Below are 20,132 nucleotides of genomic sequence, written 5' to 3' on the forward strand. Positions count from 1 at the left end.
AACAAATACACTTTTCTGGGCCTAATTTTCTATGTTGGTTTCTTCTTTTTCATTAGTTTAACTACAGAATGTGGGAGGAGCTTCTCATAAATGAATTTATTTTGCTTACAGTCTGAAGGCTCACAGCAGATCAAGTCATGGTAACTCCATTAGCTTAATGTCTGCTGGAGATTGGCAATGGGTGAGTGCATATGGAGGAAGAAAATCACACCAGGACCATAAAGCAGAGAGACAGGGGGCTGGTTCAGCTTATACAACCAACTGCTTCATGGGAGCTACAATCTAATGACCTATAGACCTGCACCCTGACACCACACCCATATAAAGCCCCAACCCTAATCCATTGGCTATTAACATAAAAATGTGGGGCTTTAATAGTTTCATAAGTCTGGGGAGCCAAATCCGTTTCAACACATAGCAAAGACTAAAGGCAAAGGGTACTACACGCATTGTAGCACTAAACTCTAGTTGGTAAAGTGAATTCTCTGAAGGTTTTGATCATTCTGGTATTGCTATGTACGTACACTGGTAATGAACAATTAACTAAAATGGTGGCAGATGGTAGGAATCAGGTTTCTTACTATTGGAGAAGAAAGTTAGAGATCCACAACTGGAGGAAGCTTGAATGACCCATGTGGTGAGAGATTGCCACTGGATACATTTTTATGAATTCAGATTCAACTTAATGTACACGTATACATACAAATATTCTTAAACAAATGTATGAATACAAAAATGCACAGGGTTTTTTTTTGGCTCACATGTCTGGAAACAAAATGCACACTGCCTAGTGCAGGTCCTTCAAGAGGTGATAAATCCCATCCCAGTGTTGCTTGCTGGTCTTTGAGATAAAGAGGAACTGCAGAGGCCCATTTCCTGAATGAATGCCTCATGAGACTCCCCAGAGGCCTTTGTGTCAACTGTTTAAATGGTTCAGTCAAGGCCAAGGCTGCCACATGCAACCTGTCAGTTAATAGGCCAGGGAACTGGACTTAGGTTGGAAACCCTGGTACTACATTTGAGGGGATATAAAACCAGCAAGATAGAAACAGTATGAAATCAGAAATAGAGAAGCAGAATGTGGTAACCAAGCAAAGGCCAGAGTAACTGTAGCTGGGAGGATGTCATGGCTGGGATTCCAGGACTACGATGGACCAGCCAGCAGCAGATCACAGCTCTGAGGAGTTAGCCCTCAGAGTGTGTGCTTTCTGTTGTAACTTCTCTCTGGAAGCCTGTAAAGGTCACACACACATCTCTCCCACAGGGCTTTCATGAGGCACAAAGGGAGGGGAGAAATTGTGGTCCCAAATCTTGACATGGTAGAAATGGAAAGGATTTCACAGTCAAAATTTGCATGTTACTCCTTTATCAGACAACTTCACGTCTTGTTTCATAAATTAAAATCTTGGCATGATATATTTAATTGTAATTTCTTCCTTGGCCTATGTAAAGTTCAATCTGAAACAATTTCAGAGCATTTCATTTTAATGACTGAAATGTGTATTCAATTCCTATAAAAATCCAAAGCTCCATTCCAAATGCAGTTGACATTCTCCGGCACATCATTTAAATTTCTCTTAGTAATTTTCTGCCTTCTGTGAGGCAGTGATATTACATTGCCTCAAGGCATTTTTCATATTTTATGGATTTTAACATTTAAAATCCTGGTGGTTTTTGCTCTCTCATTATTCTCCTGTTCAGGTCCCATACTTCCCAGCTACTCCTCCCCAGGAAACAGTGAGAAAGTTTAAATAATTTGCATGAGTTTAAAAAGTAATTTCTCTGAGATAGGGACACATAAGAGTTTGAGACAGAAGCATCCATATATTGTATATAATAGAAGCCAAAAAGGTTTGTTCTAGTTACAATGGATATGAAGACAAAATAGTGGAGGTTTTCTATCCACTATACGAAGTCTTCAAAATAAAACAGAATTAAGCAATAGAATCACTTTAAGCATTTAGGGAAACAAAATATGAAAAAATAAATGAAATCTTAAAACCACTACATTATTTGAAATCTGGTATTTTTGTATAGATAAACTCATTGAATGGAGAAGAAACACTTGAATGAAAACAAGAAGGAATAAGATGATCATTTAAATAGAGGCTGAGAGCCTTGTCACATGTCAATTTTTCCCAGAGATCTCCATTCCAATGTACTAGAATAAAAAAGAAGGTGCTACCCAATATTTATTACTTATTATATATTATCTAGTTTGCTCATATAATTTATATCATGTATCTGGATTATGACATATTTTTAGATATTTGTAAACTTAATTTTAATAGAATGTTCTTTTTTACCACTTTTTATTTTTATTGTTGACATTTTTCTTTATTCATATCTGTCTGCTTTCTTGGGCCGAGATATTTTTATTTATTCACTCAGCCCATCTATGAAAAACTTATTGAGCAATACTAATATGACAGATTAAGAATAGTTATGAATTGTTACACTTAGAATTGCAGATCTAATTTTACTCTTCACCAATCTAGGTGAGCTTTGTAGCTGCTCTAAACAATTAAAACAGTTGACCAAGGAGAACAAGGTTTTCCCTTTTCTTTGCAGAAGTGTTTGCTCTGGGGGAAGACAGCCACTCTACAGTAAATTCAAAGACTTGGGGTGTCTACCACAGTGTGAACAAGCGCCAGCTGGGCACATACAGAGACCACATGAAGAGAGACCAAAAAGCCTTGCTGACAGATAGGAAGCCCCATGGTGCCTCCAACTGCAGGTCATCTGACTGCATACACTGCTGACCCCAAGGAAGAGCCAACCACTTAGCCTTGTCAACACCAAAAAAGATTAACAGGTAGTGTTATTTGAAACAACTAAATTTTGAGGTAATCTTTCGGAAAGCATTAGATCAGCAGAATAAGCACACTCAATGTAGAATACTGGGAGAATACACAGAAAGTTAAAACAAAACTCCTTCCTGTGGCCCACTCCCCCAGCACAGACACCTCAAGAAAAGAAGAAACAAGGTTTATGGGCCTGGCGCAGTGGTTTAGCGGTTTAAATCCTTGCCTTAAATGCTCTGGGATCCCATATGGGCACCAGTTCTAATCCTGGCAGCCCCGCTTCCCATCCAGTTCCCTGCCTGTGGCCTGGGAAAGCAGTCAAGGATGGCCCAAAACCTTGGGACCCTGTACCCTCATGGAAGACCCGGAAGAGGCTCTGGGTTCGCTCCTGGCTTCAGGTCGGCACAGCTCTGGCCATTGCAGCCACTTGGGGAGTGAATCAGTGGATGGAAAATCTTCTCTCTGTCTCTCCTTTTATTTGTATATCTGCCTTTCCAATAAAGATGAATAAATCTTTAAGAAACAAGGTTTAATCAACATTTTGAGAAACATTTGAAAACTGAAATGAACAAAGCACACAGAAACAGAAAGAACTATGGGATTGTTATTCAAGTCAAATTTCAATCCTCATCTAATTGATCCCACATTCGCTGCCTTTCTATTTGTCATTTTTTCTCCAAAACAATAAAATGTAATTTAAAAACAAGTAACACACTTTCTGGTTATTTAGGAGTATTGGTTTTAGCAAATACAAATGACAATTGTTCATTATTTGTTTGAAATTCAGATTTATCTGGGTATGTTATTTTATCTACATACCTACATCTTACCTCTTGTTTATGTTAAACCTAGGATTATTTTGCTTTAAGTATTGAAAATAAAAAAAATATATCATCTTTGAACAGATAGGATTTGTTAGAAGAAATTTACTTAAAGCAAGGATCATGCTCTTATATTAGACATGTCCAACTCAATAGATATAAAGATTAATTCCCAACAGAAAGAAAGTACTCCTCGAAGAAAAAGACTGTCTCATTCACATTTATGTCTCCCACCATCACAGATAACATGCTTGTAAAATCGACTCAGCAGTGAACAGTTCTTAAGAGCCCTCCAGCAGGGAAGATACGTGCAGCAAGAATATGCTTAGCAAATGGTATATGCAGCAAATAGGAAGCAGTAGGAACTTTATGTAGGTATTCAAAATGAATACTTCTTCCAAGCTGTGATTCAAAGCTAGGGGCTAGCATCGTGGCATAGTAAGTCAAGTCTCCATTTGTGGCTATAGCATTCCATACAGGCACTGGTTTGTGACCCAGATGCTCCACTTTCCATCTAGCTACCAGCTATGTTCTGGGATAGCAGCAGAGGATGTTCCAAGTCCCTGGCCCCTACACCACGTGGGAGACCTGCAGGAAGCTCCTGACTCCTGGCTTCAGGTCAGCTCTGCTCTGGCTGTTTTGGCCATTTGAGGAGTGAAATAATAGGTGGAAGATCTCTTTCTCTCTTTGTCTTTCCTTCTTCCTGCAATTCTGCCTTTCAAATAATAACAATCTTTAAAAAAAAAGCTATGCTGCAACAGGAACAGTTTCATCAGCATCATCTTTGTTGTTCTGTATTGTTGTATGCCCCTTGGCACATTGCACCATCTTCAGAATTCATTCAGTGAGAAAAACATAAGCCAAAGGAAATCTTTAAGAGATGATCAGATCTCTTTAAGAGATGAAAACTTAACTAACTTCCAGTCACAGGAGAAGGCAATAAGGCAATAAAGTCTATGAATGAAAATTTTCTTTTAGAGAGAGGGACACTGGGTTGTTCTGATGGAGTAAAAGGAAAGAATATACTTATTGATCATTGATCTGGAAATACTGAATAGAGAGCAGCCCCCAAACAGATGAGCTTTTTGCAGAAGGAAATTTTACTAAAGAGACATAGAACTGAGTACCCAATCAGCTTATGCCTGGAACATTCTTTTACCGAGTTACTCCAGGGGAAAATATATATATATTTTATATATATATATATATATTTATATATATAAAATCACTCCAGGACCTGTGCTAAAAGGCATCAGAATAAAAAGCAAATTAATCCAGCCATAGGTCAGAACTTGACCATCCATAAGAACATTTACTATGGGAATTCCTCTGTCTTGCATGACTTTATGCTGTTTATTTGAAATCTCTGCAGTCCTATTTTTTCCTCTGTCAAGTGGGATTCATAATGAAACCTAAATCCTGTCTTTTGTACAAGCTAAGACACTAGATAAATGTTACCTGTTGTTGGTAGGACCTATTTTTCACTGTTGACACTGTATTATGGAATAGAAGTTCTTTACTAATAAAGATAAACTAGTTTAGAGAACATCAAGTAGCTTTGACCTTGAAATTCCCTGGTTTCATACTAAGGGAGCAAAAATGAATCCTTTTTTGAAGGCCTGTATGTCCTAAGCAGAAAGAGGAAAGACTCAACCTTTTAAATATTACCCCTTATTTCTGACACTAATCATCAGGCTTCATGGTCTTAGCAGAGTCCCAGCAGACTACATCAAACTGACAAGACAGGTGCAGCGCATTCTTTGACCTTACAGTGTACGCCTGTGAAATAAATTCCAACTCCAAGAGGCAACAGAACAAGCTACCCACAGCCGATGCTAAACGCACAGAATTCTTGGCCATGCAAATGAATGAGGGAATCCTTGACAGGGACAGGAACCTGCTCACCTTTATACTGCAAAATGTGATATTCCTCACCCGTGACACAAGCATGGGGGAAAAAAAAATTAGTAACCAACTTTTTTTTCTGTAAAGAGAAGAGATATATTTTGGATTAGAGAAAGCTGAAGCTGAGCCTTGCTGGAGTAGGGAAAACAACACTTGTTCTAACATTTTCCATTGCGATAGTGATAAAAGGCCACTGTGCCTCTTTTTCTATCCATTTTTTCCAAAGCTAGAACTAGATTATTTTAGATTTTCATTCATATAGTATAATATACTTTAAAATTTCCACAATTCTTTGGTATAGTCAGAAATAAGAATTTGATCATAGGGACAATGATGTCAAGTGTTTGAACCTTGCCACTCCGCGGGAGACCTGGCTGAAGCTCCTGGTGGCTGCCTCAGGTGTCTCAGCCCTGGCCATTGTAACCATCAGGGTCATGAATCAGCAGATAGGAATGTCTCTCTCTGCCTTTCAAATAAATAAATCTTTTTAGAAAGAAGAATTTGATAATAGATAGCAATGTGCATCAATTAGTTTTTAAAAAGTACAGAATTTTTAAAAAACTAAATGTACAAAATACGTCTTTACACTTTCAGTAATTTTGTTTAGATTCCAAAAGATTTATTTGAGGAAAAAAATCCAATATCAGAGCAAAAACTAATTCTGTATGTGTTCTTCATCATTTTCATCCTCTTGATGAGTCATCGTGTTTCCTTTTTGCTGATTCATGCTTTCTCTGAGTGTACTGATCCTCAGGCGGCATTGTGTGTGTGTGTGTGTGTGTGTGTGTGTGTGTGTGTGTGTGTTCCATAGCCTCTGAGTTAAATTGTAGACACAGTTAGTTGCTTCTTTTCTTCTTTTCCTCCTTCAGTTCTGAATGCAATGTAACTGTTAAGATTCACAAAATGATAATATGCATTGCTCTTTTCAACACTTTAGTGCTATCTTTGTGGATAATAAAACAATGTCAATACACTTATCCATCTGTTTTTCTACTAAACTGTAGACAAATTCAGAGTCTTTTTTGTACGCTTCGGATTATAAGTACTGTCCTCAACATTTCTGAAAATAGGTTATACCAAAAGTTACAAACATCAATTCATGACACCTTATTTAGAATGGGAAATCCACACATCTCAGAATAACTTAAATTCCATGTTGATTCTTATGGAGAAGAGATTATCACAGCTATTATTTTCTCTATATAAAAAAAGATCAACCTTTTGGCCATGGCAGCCATTTTTTAAATGAACCAGCACATGGAAGATTCTCTCACACCTGTCTCCCCACCCCTTCTGCTGCAATTATGACTTCCAAGTATAAATATATTAATCTTTTTAAAAAATAAAGCTATAAAAACAACAGGGTGGCAATTTATTGAAAAGTTTTAGGGAAACTCTTGTACACTTGATTGTATTTATATAAGGCTCAGAAACAGGTAAAAGGCATCTGTTAGAATAATGGTGATTTCAAAGAGGGGAGTCACTAGAATTGATATGGCAGGAGTTCTAGCACTCTGCCAATATTTCTTGGGTAGGTTGCTGTTTATGTGGGTATTTTCTTTTCTGAAAAATAATCATTATAACCTGTGCATATCTGCATATAGGTTATATTTTAATAAACAATCATTTCAAAATTAGGATCTTACCTATATACTCTCAGGATTGCTCCCCCAGTAACCCATCTGCGTTCATAATGCAGATCTAAGAAATAGTAGTATATCCTGGCTCTAACTATATGAAACACACATACCATTTTCCAAAATAAAGACCTATTCTTTAGAGCCGTATTTCAGCTCAGACAAGGAAAATTTACTCAGCTCTGCTACCACCAGCCTTGCTGTCTCACCTGAGAGTGAAGAAAGCTAAAAATACACCTGTGAAAGTCAAAGCCCAGAGCCACAGGCTGGCTGAAAGACATTCAATCCTAAACCTGCCGGTCCCTTTCCCACTCCCGCAGCTAACCCCAATACAAAGAGGGCCCCGTATGCAACAATACACTCTAGATGAGAGTTCTGTGCAGATTTTAAGAAAGAGTTCAGGCAAGCCAGAAACAGCAGGCACAGACAGGAACCCCAGGGGAGTCTCAGGCCAACAACTGGCAAACATTAAGCATAATTGCTCAGCTTCTGCTAGATTAATACAAGCACAGAGCTTCACACTAAAGGGTTGTTTAGCTCAGTCTGTGTTACCTCACATTTGACTTTGAACATCAACAGCAAAAATCATGTTAAAAGGCAAGCAAAAATATCTCCAGGCTAAGTCAATGCATAGTGTTAAATAGGAGCTGTCTTGTCCATTCAGAAACACCTAATTAATCCACAAAATTTGATAAAATTGTTTCTCATAAAGCATAAGGTTTAGTTACCTGTTTGAGAATTAATGTAGGAAGATTATAATATTGAATTTAATTAGCACATTTTCTGATAACGGGCTAAATTTTCCTATCTGCCTTAAAATTGTAGCATTTCTCCTTGCTCCTGATCCATTCTCCATGTTTTATTTTTTTCCTGACATTTATATTCTGATATATCAGCTACTTTGCTTGATTCTTTAATATTTGCTCCCTTTAAAATGGAAATTCGTGGAAGTAATTTCTTGTCTTCCTCCGGTGTCTATGAGGGTTCAGAATTTTAAATGTATGTTGAATCCATGAATGCATATGTACTCTATCAATATTTATTTTTTAGTAAATAAATATATTATATTAGTAGTAGTAGCTAAGGATGATTGGGTTAGCTTTTAGTATATTTCAGAGGTATTTGATTTCTTTGAGGAAGGGAAAGATAACCTCATCTTCTGGTTTACTAACTAAACGTCACCCACAGCCAGGACTGAGTCAGAAACCAGGATCCTGGAACTCAGTCCAGGCCTCCCTTTGGGCTGTCTGTGAGCTGACTACTTGTGTCATCACTGCTCCCTTGCAGGGTTGCATTTAGTAGGAATGTGAAATGGGGATAGAGCTGGACTCAAACCCAGGTACTCTGAGATGGAGCAATGGCCTCCCGAGTGACATCCTAAGCACTAAATCGAATGTCCAATCCTGACTAAAAAATTTTATAATGTGTTTATTTGAAAGATAGAGTTACAGAGGGAGAGAGAATTAGGAGACTCCTCAAACGACCACATAGCTAGGGCTAAGCCAGGTGGAATCCAGGTCATGGAACTCTGTCCAGGTACCCCATGTTGGTGCAGGGCCTCAAGAACTGGGCCATCTACAGGCAGCAGCATAACCTACTACACTACAATGTGGTCCTCTGATTGAATTCTTACTTGAGTTTAGAACTGTGATAATCCCCCTGTGTGCTCCACATTGATTACTGTATTTAGAAGTAAGTGCTAGATTTTTTTTTTCACTTGGAAATGCAAAAACTGAAGAACAAAGAGGCTGACAAATTAGTCACTGTCTTTCACAGATATGTGGAAATTTTCTTAATCCCTTAGAATTCTAAATAAAGTACCAATATTATGAATTATACATGATATAAATCCATTTAGTCTAAAGAAGGGCCAATTATGCATCTCTGTATATTTTTACAAAACACGTCCTACTGTGCTGCCATCCTCAAACCATCATCTATGTTCATTGTATACAAAGGAGAGAGAGAAATTTAAAAGGGTTGCTTTGGAGTAAAGTCACTCCTTTTTAAGTAGTTATCAGATTGGTGGAGAGGCTTGTGGTTTTTTACCTTTCCTGCGCTCTCTCCAATTCCCCAAAGGATGAAGCTGCCCATGAAAACATCTAGAAGTGATCATCTCACAGTCGTACTCGATGAGCTTCACAAACTCACACAAATGCTCCAGCTCATTGTATCTAGATGAGTGACAATCAGAGAATCCCTGGTAGCTTAGCTGGTCTTTTTTATAGTTTGAGAGAATAATCCAACATAGAACCACACATCTTCTCTGAAGTCAAACTGTAGTTGAAGCAGGCGAGGAGGGCAGCACCTGAAAATAAACGTCAGCATCATGCACCACTCCCCGACAGCTCACCAGGAATGTTCCATGGTGAAGCTCCATAATTATGAAGGTAAATAGTAGGCCCAGTACAAGGTCAGCAGATACAGATAAAGGGATTCATTCACCAGAGTAGGATCCTGTCTGGACATGGCCTGAAGTCAGCCAGAGAGGACATCACCCATATTAGCAAACTACAATTTAAGAGACCCCCCACATGTTCTCCAGGGCACTAAATACAAGATAAATTAGCAAAACAACGTTGATGGTTTATCTGTTAGTGGCATAATGGAGAAAATAAAATTGTGGGATCAAGGAAGTTAAAGATAAATCAATGTTTATACTCTTGTATTTAATCTCTTTTTCCCTTCACTATGCTACTTCAGATTTTTGTTATACTGGATAAGATGGAGAAAAAAAAAATAGATCCCTGCCAACATAAGGCCACCGTTCCACATGAGATAGGAATGGGATGTTCTTTTAGTTGGATGAAGGTTTAAATCATATTGTAGTCTATTATTGAATTACATGATTCTTTAAATTATTTCATTTTTTCCCCTTGGTTTTAAACATTTAATTTCAAGAGTGAGATTCTCCCCATCTGCTGGTTCAATCAACATAATGACCAGAGGGCCAATTCAGGAGGTGGAAGTTTATCTTGGAACTCCCAGGTGGATCTCTGAGTGGGAAAGAAAGGCAGCATTAGTAGGCACCTGGACGAAGTAGCTTGGCCATACTGAATCCAGGCACAGAAGAGACACCTGGAGCCATGCCTGAGATTCCCCTGTCATGGCCTGGTGCTAGGAGTGTTGACAAGTTTTCAACCCCTCAACTTAGCACAGACAGAGCCAGGAAGGGGCCGCCCCACAGTCCCTGACCCAGGGCATGCTAGCTGAACTGTGGGACTCAGGGGTCTAATGGCCTAAGAGGCCTGCTGGGTAGGAGGGGCCACCCAGGAGGTTCCAGGGAACCATCTTCAGCGGTGTAATTTATGGGATCTCTCTGACCATGACACTTCCCAGAGGTAAAGGGAGACAATATTCAGATATATTAACATCAAAGGCATAACATACAATTAAACTGTCCTTTCTACACAGCAGAAACGTAGTATTTTTCTACACGTAAGTTAAAATCCTAATTGTCATAGAAAGACTTAAGAGGTGAGAAAGTAATTGCAAAGGAATATAAAATAATTAGGGTGATCTCCAAACACACTGAAATACAGTAAACTCTAGAATGGGAGTCCCATTTTATTAATAGTTTATTTATTTATTAATGTTTTTATGATGCAGTTTTATAAGTATAGGATTCCTACATCCCACTCGCTTCGCTCCCTCCTCTCTTCCCCTCCCACCACTTTGCCCCATGTTATCACGATATTGAAGTCCTTAGGTAAGTTACAAATTTAACATTCTGCTATTTAAGTGCACTGAGACATTGTCATTATAAGCAAAGGTAGAAAATCTAATATCATACTGCAAGGGTATATTTAACTCTTTGATTGGGAATTCTCCTTTTATTTAAATTATCTCTTCACTTCCTGGCATGCTAGCCTCCATTATACAATTCATCTAAGAGAATATATGTATATACTAGGTTATTTATGTATCCATTTATTTTGCATTTTCAAAAACGTACATTTATATTGGAAAGTCAGAGTTGCAGAGAGAAGGAGACAGAAATATCTTTCATCCACTTTTCACTTGGCTAGTGGCCACAATAGCCAGGGCCAAGCCGGTCCAAAGCCAGGAGCCAGGAGTTTTCCCAAGGCTTTGGGCCATCCTCGACTGCTTTTCCAGGCCACAAGCAGGGAGTTTGAAGGGAAGTGGGGCAGCTGGAACATGAACTGATGCTCATATGGTATCCTGGCACATGGAAGGTAAGGACTTTAACCACCAGGCTACCGCACAGGGCCCTTATTTTGCATATTGCATGAAAATTGTCTCTGTCAAACATAACTCATAATATTTGTCTTTCTGGGTTTAGTTTATTTTGCTAAGCATAATGGTCTCCAGCTAGGCATAATTTCCATTTAAAAACTTGATAACAAGGGTTCAGTTCTTATTTGTAACATAAATAAGCATTTTTTTACACCAACTTCACACTTAGTTTTAGTTATCCATCTTACTTTTCACTGATAACCACAAGTAGATTCTGAAATATTCATCAAACTAACTCAGCTGATAGAATAGACAAGACACAGTTAATGTAAGGTCCATCTGCTAAGAGGCACAGATTGTCAAAATTACGCAAGAAATATCTACTTAAATGACAGAATACACAGGCCTATGTATAGTTGAGATATGCCAATATCTGTACAAGTTACTTAACTCAGTTCATTTAATTTTCACAAACAATAATACCCAAAATACAATCAATGTTATTCCCTCCTGACATGTTAGGAAACTGAAGCACACAAACCTTAGGAGATTTGTCACCCAAACAATGGATGGTAAGCAGGACTTGAACTTATGTGATCTAGATTCAGTCTATGCTTCTTCTAATATTTATATTAAGGAAATGTCTCAGGTGGCAAAATAGAGCTAGTCAAAGTCCTTCAAAAATAGTTCAGAGAAAATTACAAGAGTTGCTCCCCTGTGTTTTCTTAAGAACTCAGAACTCCTAATGCCAGAAGTGTCAGTTTTGAAAAATTTCCTCTGCCCAAAGTTGATCATAGCTTTATTATAAAATTCTCAGTGCCTCACTCTTCTGGGTCTTCCAGCTCAGTATAGTGGGCAGGGATTTCTTTAAAGTCAAATTTAGCTGGAGGGGAAATATTAATCATTAAAGGTGGATGGGTCCCAAAGGCTTAGTGCTGCTGTTCTTTTATCCTTACACTTAGTTCTTGTAATACAAATACTACAAGATTATATTTTCTTGCACATTTTCTTTTTTTTTAAGCTTGAATATGCATTGACTACAATTCCTTGTTTGAAATAACTCTTAATTGTGCAGGACTAGTGAACTAGTTCCCTCAGCACCTAACAGTGTTACTGTCAAGGACTCCCAGTCAAATTTTGTCTCTAGGATTTCTCCATGGCTGGAAAAAGTAGCCTCATTCAGATGAAGTACATTCTTGAGGGCTGCTTAAATTTTGTGAATAGTCAAAGTTATGGCACAAAAATATCTCAGTCTTGCTCACCCAAATGAGTCAGCATGCCATGGTTATCCCCAGTTACAGAAACCTCCAAAAGAGCAAGTAGAGCCTCTACTTCATTATCATTCAATTTCATTTTTTCCCTTTTTTGCTTCTTTCATTACTGACTTGCACTGTTCTCTAATATAAAGGCACTCCCCATGAACGTGCTCTGGAAATCCCAAGAGTCTTCCAAACTGTGCCCTGGTTATCCCACTTAAAAGAGATGGTACTAGGGTTGTTGAGAGCAAGTCTGTTCAGAAATGTAACTTTAGATCTACATCCCCTACCATCCATGTGGCAATATGACATGATTCGTGATGGTAAGTGAAGCATTTGCACATTGCCCCTGGCATGTGGTACGTTTCTAGGAAATTTTGCCAATGGTGAACTGAGGTGGAATACCACTAAATGCAATGTCATGTTGGGTGTTGTGTGGGAGAGATCCGAGGGAAATCATAAGTGTGTTTTGGAAAGAGTGAAAAGCTGAAGTGATTAATTACCAGTATAAAATATTAAAGGAGAGTCTCCTTGACATCAGAGACTTTCTTTTGCTGAATAGAAAAGACTGAGAATCAGATGCAGCAGTGAGTTATAAGAGAAAGTGTTGCACAGCAAATTGTGTTCTCCACCTCAATCTGTTGACATGCCAAGATCAAGGCACTGACTGAGGAAGAGTGGAATAAAGCAGGGTAAAAAGACACAAAGCAGGGCAATCTGGGACAATGTACCAAAGGATTCTGAATTCCAGGAGTCATTTAAATCTTGGACTACAGAAATATGTCACTCCTTACTGTCTTGTATAAATTATCAACAGGAGCAAATACGTCAAGTGGCATTTCAGGTGCTTCCTATTAGGAGAGCCACAAGATGGGATTTGGAGCAATGCTGTGCTATCAACAGCAATCAAACATTATTGCAAAAACAGCTCTTGTATTGCTACTGGAAATCGAGCATCTGACCACAAGCATGAAATGGCATAGAAAACAGAGCTACCCTCTTTAATTTGGGTTCATATGATTATGTCTTAAGGCCAGGCATACTTAGCAGTAATAAGCCTATTGCAAGCTGAATGTAATATCACCAATCCAAGAAAAAGTAATAGCAGAAAAGTTAACTACACAATTCAATAATTCAGATTTTATGTCACCCACTACAACCTGTAACAGTAATCTTCTCACACAAAATATCTCTAGCTAAATATAAGTGCCTTTATGACTAGCTGACATGGGAAAGAACAGCCGAGCAAAATATATGTAAATGCTGGTTCAGGGTAGTATCAAGTTGAAGATGGACTATTAATCCACTAGCTTTGTTTGGGGTGACCTTTAAAGACATTGGAGAGAAAAAAACACATTTGAAAATTTTGTAGAAGTCCAGTTTTAGCAGTGTTTCTGGTCATCTACTTTGTTTTGGAAGAGAAATAGTCAAGTTGGAATAAGTGAAAACATGGATAATGACTTTTGGTTTATGGTTCTAGACTAAGAAAAACTGGAAAATTTCAGAGGAGATCTGAAGAAGATAAACGTGGCTAGATCCCTCAGAGAATGCACCCTGTGTGCCAGTTCTTGAACTGCATATTATTACTAGAGAATATCCAGCAAACCCAATGTACAGAATTACACAGCTGATTATTGGACACAGCCTCTGCCATAGTCACTGCCACACATTCAAACTGACGAGTTGAGCACGTTGCACTCTATCTACACTGGAAAGCCACTGCATAGCTGTAACCAGTACCACTGTACAAAAGCTTCGGGAGACTTGATCCATCAGCATGGATCCTTTATAACAGCACACTGAATATAGAGAATCATTTCAGAGCAATAAAATTAGGTAGTGAGCACATAGTCACGGTACCCACTGGTCCTATTACATTCAGCACTATTTAGAAACTTTTCATTTGATGGGATGAGGGAGCAACATGTTGATTGTATATGTTAATCACTAACTTGAACACTAGGACACCATCTCTCAGGATATGGCATACACCCAAAATCTGTATCTATGATATAGTGTGTTCCAGTGTGTAAACTCATGGGTAGGAGAAGCAATAGGGTCTGGAGAGAAGGAACTAATCATCATCAAGCTCAGTGACTTAATGTGGATTTTATTTTCCAAAACATTGACTCCAAATTTGTAGCACTAGAGATTTTGGTCCCCAGAAATGGAGCATTTGCACCAGAAATCACAGTGAGAACCTTCTTAGGTTTTCAAACCAAAGTTGCCGCTTGCCATTTCAGATTCACATCCAAAGCTTGAGCGGGTATGGAATATTGTTACCATCCTGTGTGATATACTTGATCGTGACATTTGGGAGGGGGCAAGGTTGATGCTACACAACAGACCAGGGAAGAATGCATTCAGCATCCAGATGATGCACTGGGGCATTTATTTTCTAATACCCATTATTGACACTAAACAGTCAAGTATAGCAGCTATGATTTGGGTATTATATGAGAAGGGACTCTCCTTATGAATAATGATCTGTACCGCCCCGCCCCCTACACTATAAGAGGACTAGCAGTGGAGCTAGTAAAGGGAAAAATGATGCATATTCTCAGAGTTAGCCAGAGCACTGTGTAGTCTGGTATTTGTGTTGTTACTTTCCTTTTGAATGATTCTTTGATAATAGAAAGCAAAAATACTCCTGAATGAGTTGAATCAAAATGCAGTGACTTTAGCAAAAGGATCCCAGAAACAAATGGGAATGAACTGGGTTGTATGCACTCCAATCTCTAAGCAGGGCCAATGCTTCCATCACTAAGCTTCCAGAAGGGTTTTCTGTGGACAACTGCTAATTGAATGTTCCAAAAGGTATCACTTTTGTTTATATAGCTTCCTCCTCAAAGGTGATTCCCCTTGCCATTAAGTAGCTCCAGTACCAGTGGTTTGTCACTGCAAGAACACAAAGGCTTGGCATCTTCAGCTCATTTGATGCAAACCTGAAGAGCCACCCCATCTCTCTTAAATGTGCATCATGATGGAACTTCTCCCTCTCTCCAATTCTGCTTTTCTCACCCGTCAAGCATATAGTTCTTAGAAGCAATCTCTGCTCTTAGATACTTGCTCAAATGGTTTTGGTAGTTTACCAGTTATGAATCGCTGCAAGTCTCACCACTCCCAGCATGATGAGGTCGTTAAAGAATCCACTGACTGACATAGTCCATCAGAGCGTCTCCATTTGTCCAGTATTTCGCTGCCAACAAATAGTTGAGGTGGTTGATTGACTTGTTCTGTCTTCTGTCTTTGCTTGGTTAGGGTTCTGAGTCCGGCATTTCAATTGGGGAGATCCCCAAAGAAACTCTGAGGTGTTCCTAGACCATATTCTTGTATGTACTAGCAAGTATAGGGCCTGGCATAGTCCATCACCCTGAGCAGCTGATGGTTGCAATTGCTGGGTTGGTTCTGTTTTCAGCCCTGACTTCCACTGGAACCAATGGATGTTGCAGTCCAGCCTGGTTCTGCCCAGCACATACTTGGCCCTCACATAAACCAGTGGGAGTTGCAGCCCAGTCAGGTCAACCCACAATAACCCCAACCAGGCCCACCCCCTACCCTGGTTTGCCAGTATGTGTAGCAGACTAGTCCAGTCTGCCCCATATCCCATTTAGCTCTCGTACATGTCGATGGGTATTGAAGCTTAGTTCCATCCAACCGGCTCAACTATCCAGCCCTCACGGATGTTGTTGAGTGTCTCTCTGTCTAGCCACCCCAGCCCCTGTCCTAGTTTGTGTGCCCTCCCACAGAGGTGGTAACCCGAGAAGGAAGAGCCCACTATTTTCCTCCCAGGCTACTCCCACTCCCGGATTATGCACTCTTCAGGTGGTTCTGGCATTTGACTTGACAGAATTAGCCCCCAGTGCCAGCTTCTGCCAGCTGATGCTGCAGCTAAGCCCAAACAACCCTCACCCACTTTAATTTTGTTTGCACCGGTAGGAATAATCAGCCCAGCCTGGCTTTTCCCTGATCTGGTCCACATGAGGCACACAGGTGTTGTAGCCATGCTTAGTCTGGTCTGCCCCCATCACAGCTCACGCTCTCCAGTGGGTGTAGCTGTCCAGCAAGGGAACCACCCCTTATTCCCCTACAGGTTCTGCCTCCTCCCTTCCTGGTTCTCATATGTGCTGGATGGGCGCTGCAGTCACATCTGGTACAGGCAGCCTCACCCTGGCATTCCGTATTGTGGACTGGTTATTGTTGTGACCGAACCCGGCCCGACCCACATTCTGTTCTGGTGCTCAGATTTGCCAGTGGATGACGTGAACTGATTCAGCCTAGTCTGCCCCTGACACACAGCCCTCTTTACCTTGCTTTCTTCATAAGGTGAGATTTCCACACCAGGGTAACAGCCTGATAAATCTGGTTTTTACTCATCAACTGCTCAAAAGTGCCATAATCTATTCCTTCTATTGCTAATGTGATGGTTGAAAGAAAACCTTGCACACCTCCTCTTAATATGAAACAATGTAGTTTTTAGCTTACCACAGCCACAGATTTCCTGTAACTTTAAGTCTCTATTTCACTTCAAGAACCACAAAACGCTATCACTAACAAAAACCAAACACATTTCACAGCTTTAATTCAAAATTTTCAGTTAAGTCTTATTACTCAAAATAATCACCAGAAAAATGATTTTGGCTACTGGAATAACTTTGCACAGACACCAAAATAAGTTCCAAACTTGCACATATCACATGCTTCACACTTTGTCTTCAAAGTAATCTCCATTACACTTCGTCTAAACTGGTTCATGAGTAATTCACTTAGAATCTTTTCCATTTTGTCACGCCTTCCTCCCTCACAACTCTCCTACTTGTCGGTCAAGTCCTGTTTCTCCTGTCATTTGTGACCAAGTTTTCATGACCGACAGAGGAAAAACAGAGCAATCCTCTCCCATTTGTCATGGGAGAAATACCACAATCTGTGGCACAGCTTAGGAAGTTGCATTGTATAAGCTCTCCCTCCATGTTCAGCTTTATCTCCCAGTTTGCTTTTTGGGTTTCATGCCCAAATGAAGTTTTTTCTTCGTAGTATGTGCCTTAGTCAATTTCCCGTTGCTGCAAGAAAATACCAGAGACTGAATAATTTGTTAAAGAACAGTGTTTGTAGTTCTGAAGTCTTGTGGGGTGAGTAAGATCAAGTCTGGGGCGGGGTGCAAGTCTGGTATCTGGTGAGGGTTGGCTTGCTTCATTATCACATGCTGGAAGATCAGGGAGCAGGAGAAAGAGAACGCCAGATTCACCCTTTTGTAATGAACCCACTGCTGTGAAAATAGCTTTAACTCATTCATAAGGGCAGTGCCATCTTTGTGATTCCATCTCCTGATACATTCATTCCAGCAATCAAATTTCAACATGGATTTTGGACAAGAGAAACCTTCAGACCACAGCAGCACCCACTTTTGCTTCCAAGAGTCATTTACTTCCCATTCCTCGTTCCAATAATCCTGCCTTTTGCCTGAAAGTTTCTTACCTAGCTGTTTCTCAGTTTCTCAGTATTTCAACTTAAGATCTTTTTTTTTAATTTTCTCAGTGAAACATGGTCTTATTTTCCAAGATTAAGTTTCTTTAGTGTACACTTTCAGAGCATGGAATACCAGCTGTCAGTGGTAAAACCATGTGCTAGTCACCCACTTTCTTCATATTGAGACAGTGCTTTGCTTATTGGTAAATACAGGATTTGGATAGAAAATTAGAAATACCTATTTGAAAATCAGAAATACCCACATGAAGTATGTCTAGGAGGAAGTCTGGCAGTGAACACACAGGTCTCCCACACTAGAGCACCCAGTTTTAATGTCTGTCTTTGGCTCCCGAATCCAGCTTTCTGATGATGCAGATCGCCGGAGGCCCAGTTACGGCTCAAGTAACTGATGTCTTTCTACCCACATGGGAAATTTGGATTGTAATCTTCCCTGCTTACTTACCTGAGACTTGGATATTTTGGGCATTTGAGAAGTGAGTCAAGGGATCGGAGATCTCACATTTCTCCTCTCTCTCTGCCTTTCTCATTAATTTATGGAGTTTTAAGAAAAATAATTTAAGAAGCCATAACTTACAGGAGTTATTTGTAATCTAGACTTAGTCTGTGCAGCTAATTCACCAAAGTATGCTTGTAAGCTGCAGGCAAATCCTCCCATCAGCAATCTCCTCGAGCCCACAAATTCCTTAACTCATGTCTGCTGCTTCTTTTCTTTCCCAATGTTTTGTGAGATTTTCTTTATTTTTCTGTATCAATGTTTCACTAGTAGGATATGATTTGCTGCCAAAAATTTTGGGCATTATAGTCCCAAGTTTCTAGATTAAGGTCAGCCTATAGTTTCTATAAAAAGTGATATAGTCAATTATTTTAGCCTTTGCAACTGAATCATGCAAAACACCCATAGACAACAAATATTTGAATTTCAGATCATGTTGGCATATTATAAACTCATTTTCTTTTCGTTTTTCCAGCAACAATTTAAAAATGTAAAACCTGTTTTAGCATGAACAATGTAAAGCAGGTGGCAGATTGAATTTGGCCCACAGGCAGTTGTTTGCTAATCCTTGTTCTAGAGCCTGCAAAACAAGAAGAATAGAAGTACCATGAATGTGCCCACTGACAATCTGGTCTGTAACTAATAAAATCACAATTATTTTAGCAGCAATAGGCCATAGGTATGTGTGGGGGACAGACACAGAAGAACATATCAGATACCAGAGGAGTCTGAGCTACTATTAGAGAATTTTTGTGGTCTCTTGACCTGCTCAGTTTCAGCATTGAATGTGTGGGTACTTCGATGAGTTCACAGAAAAATGAGTATTAAACAGAGGTTTGGTGTTGCTGCTTGGCTTTAGCAGTAAAGATGTATGCATCAGAGTGGCTGAGTTTTAGTCTTATTCCACTTCTAATCCCAAATTCTAGTTGATGATGATATTAGGAGGTAGACATACTGATTCAAGTAGTTGGGTACTTGCCTCCTATGATAAAGTTCTAGATGAACTCCCTGGAACCTGACTTGACCTGTAGACATCTGGGTAGTGAAGAAGCAGACAAAAATGAATGTCTTTGTGTTTCTCTCTGCCTCTCAAATAAATAACTTTTTAAAAAGATCAATTTGTTTTGGTGCAAAAATTTTTTAAATTCATGTAGTTTTTCATTATGCAATTTTTCCATTATGCTATTTTCCATGAATAATCTGAAAATTCCTTCTAGTACATAGATTTCAATCTTCTGTACCTAAATAAATTTATGCTTAAATTTAACTCCCCCCAAATTTTTGAAGTGCTTCCATGTGTCATTTACATTTAATAATGAATATATTTCTGCAGAAATCCAACTTGAATTCTTTATGCTATCTCCATTCTTACAGTCTCTTGGTATTCCACAGCACAAACCACTATTCCTTTCCTACCATGGGCAGTTAGTTCACTAAAGCAGGTGTATCAATGAAGAATAGTGATCAGAAAGCAGGGAAAGAGGCTTACTGCGAAACCTCAGAGATCTCCGATGTGTTATCACTCTTGCTGG

The sequence above is a fragment of the Ochotona curzoniae genome, unplaced genomic scaffold (genome assembly GCF_017591425.1).
Source record: "Ochotona curzoniae isolate NIBS_2020 unplaced genomic scaffold, NIBS_Ocur_1.0 scaffold_3890, whole genome shotgun sequence".
In the NCBI taxonomy this organism is placed as follows: domain Eukaryota; kingdom Metazoa; phylum Chordata; class Mammalia; order Lagomorpha; family Ochotonidae; genus Ochotona; species Ochotona curzoniae.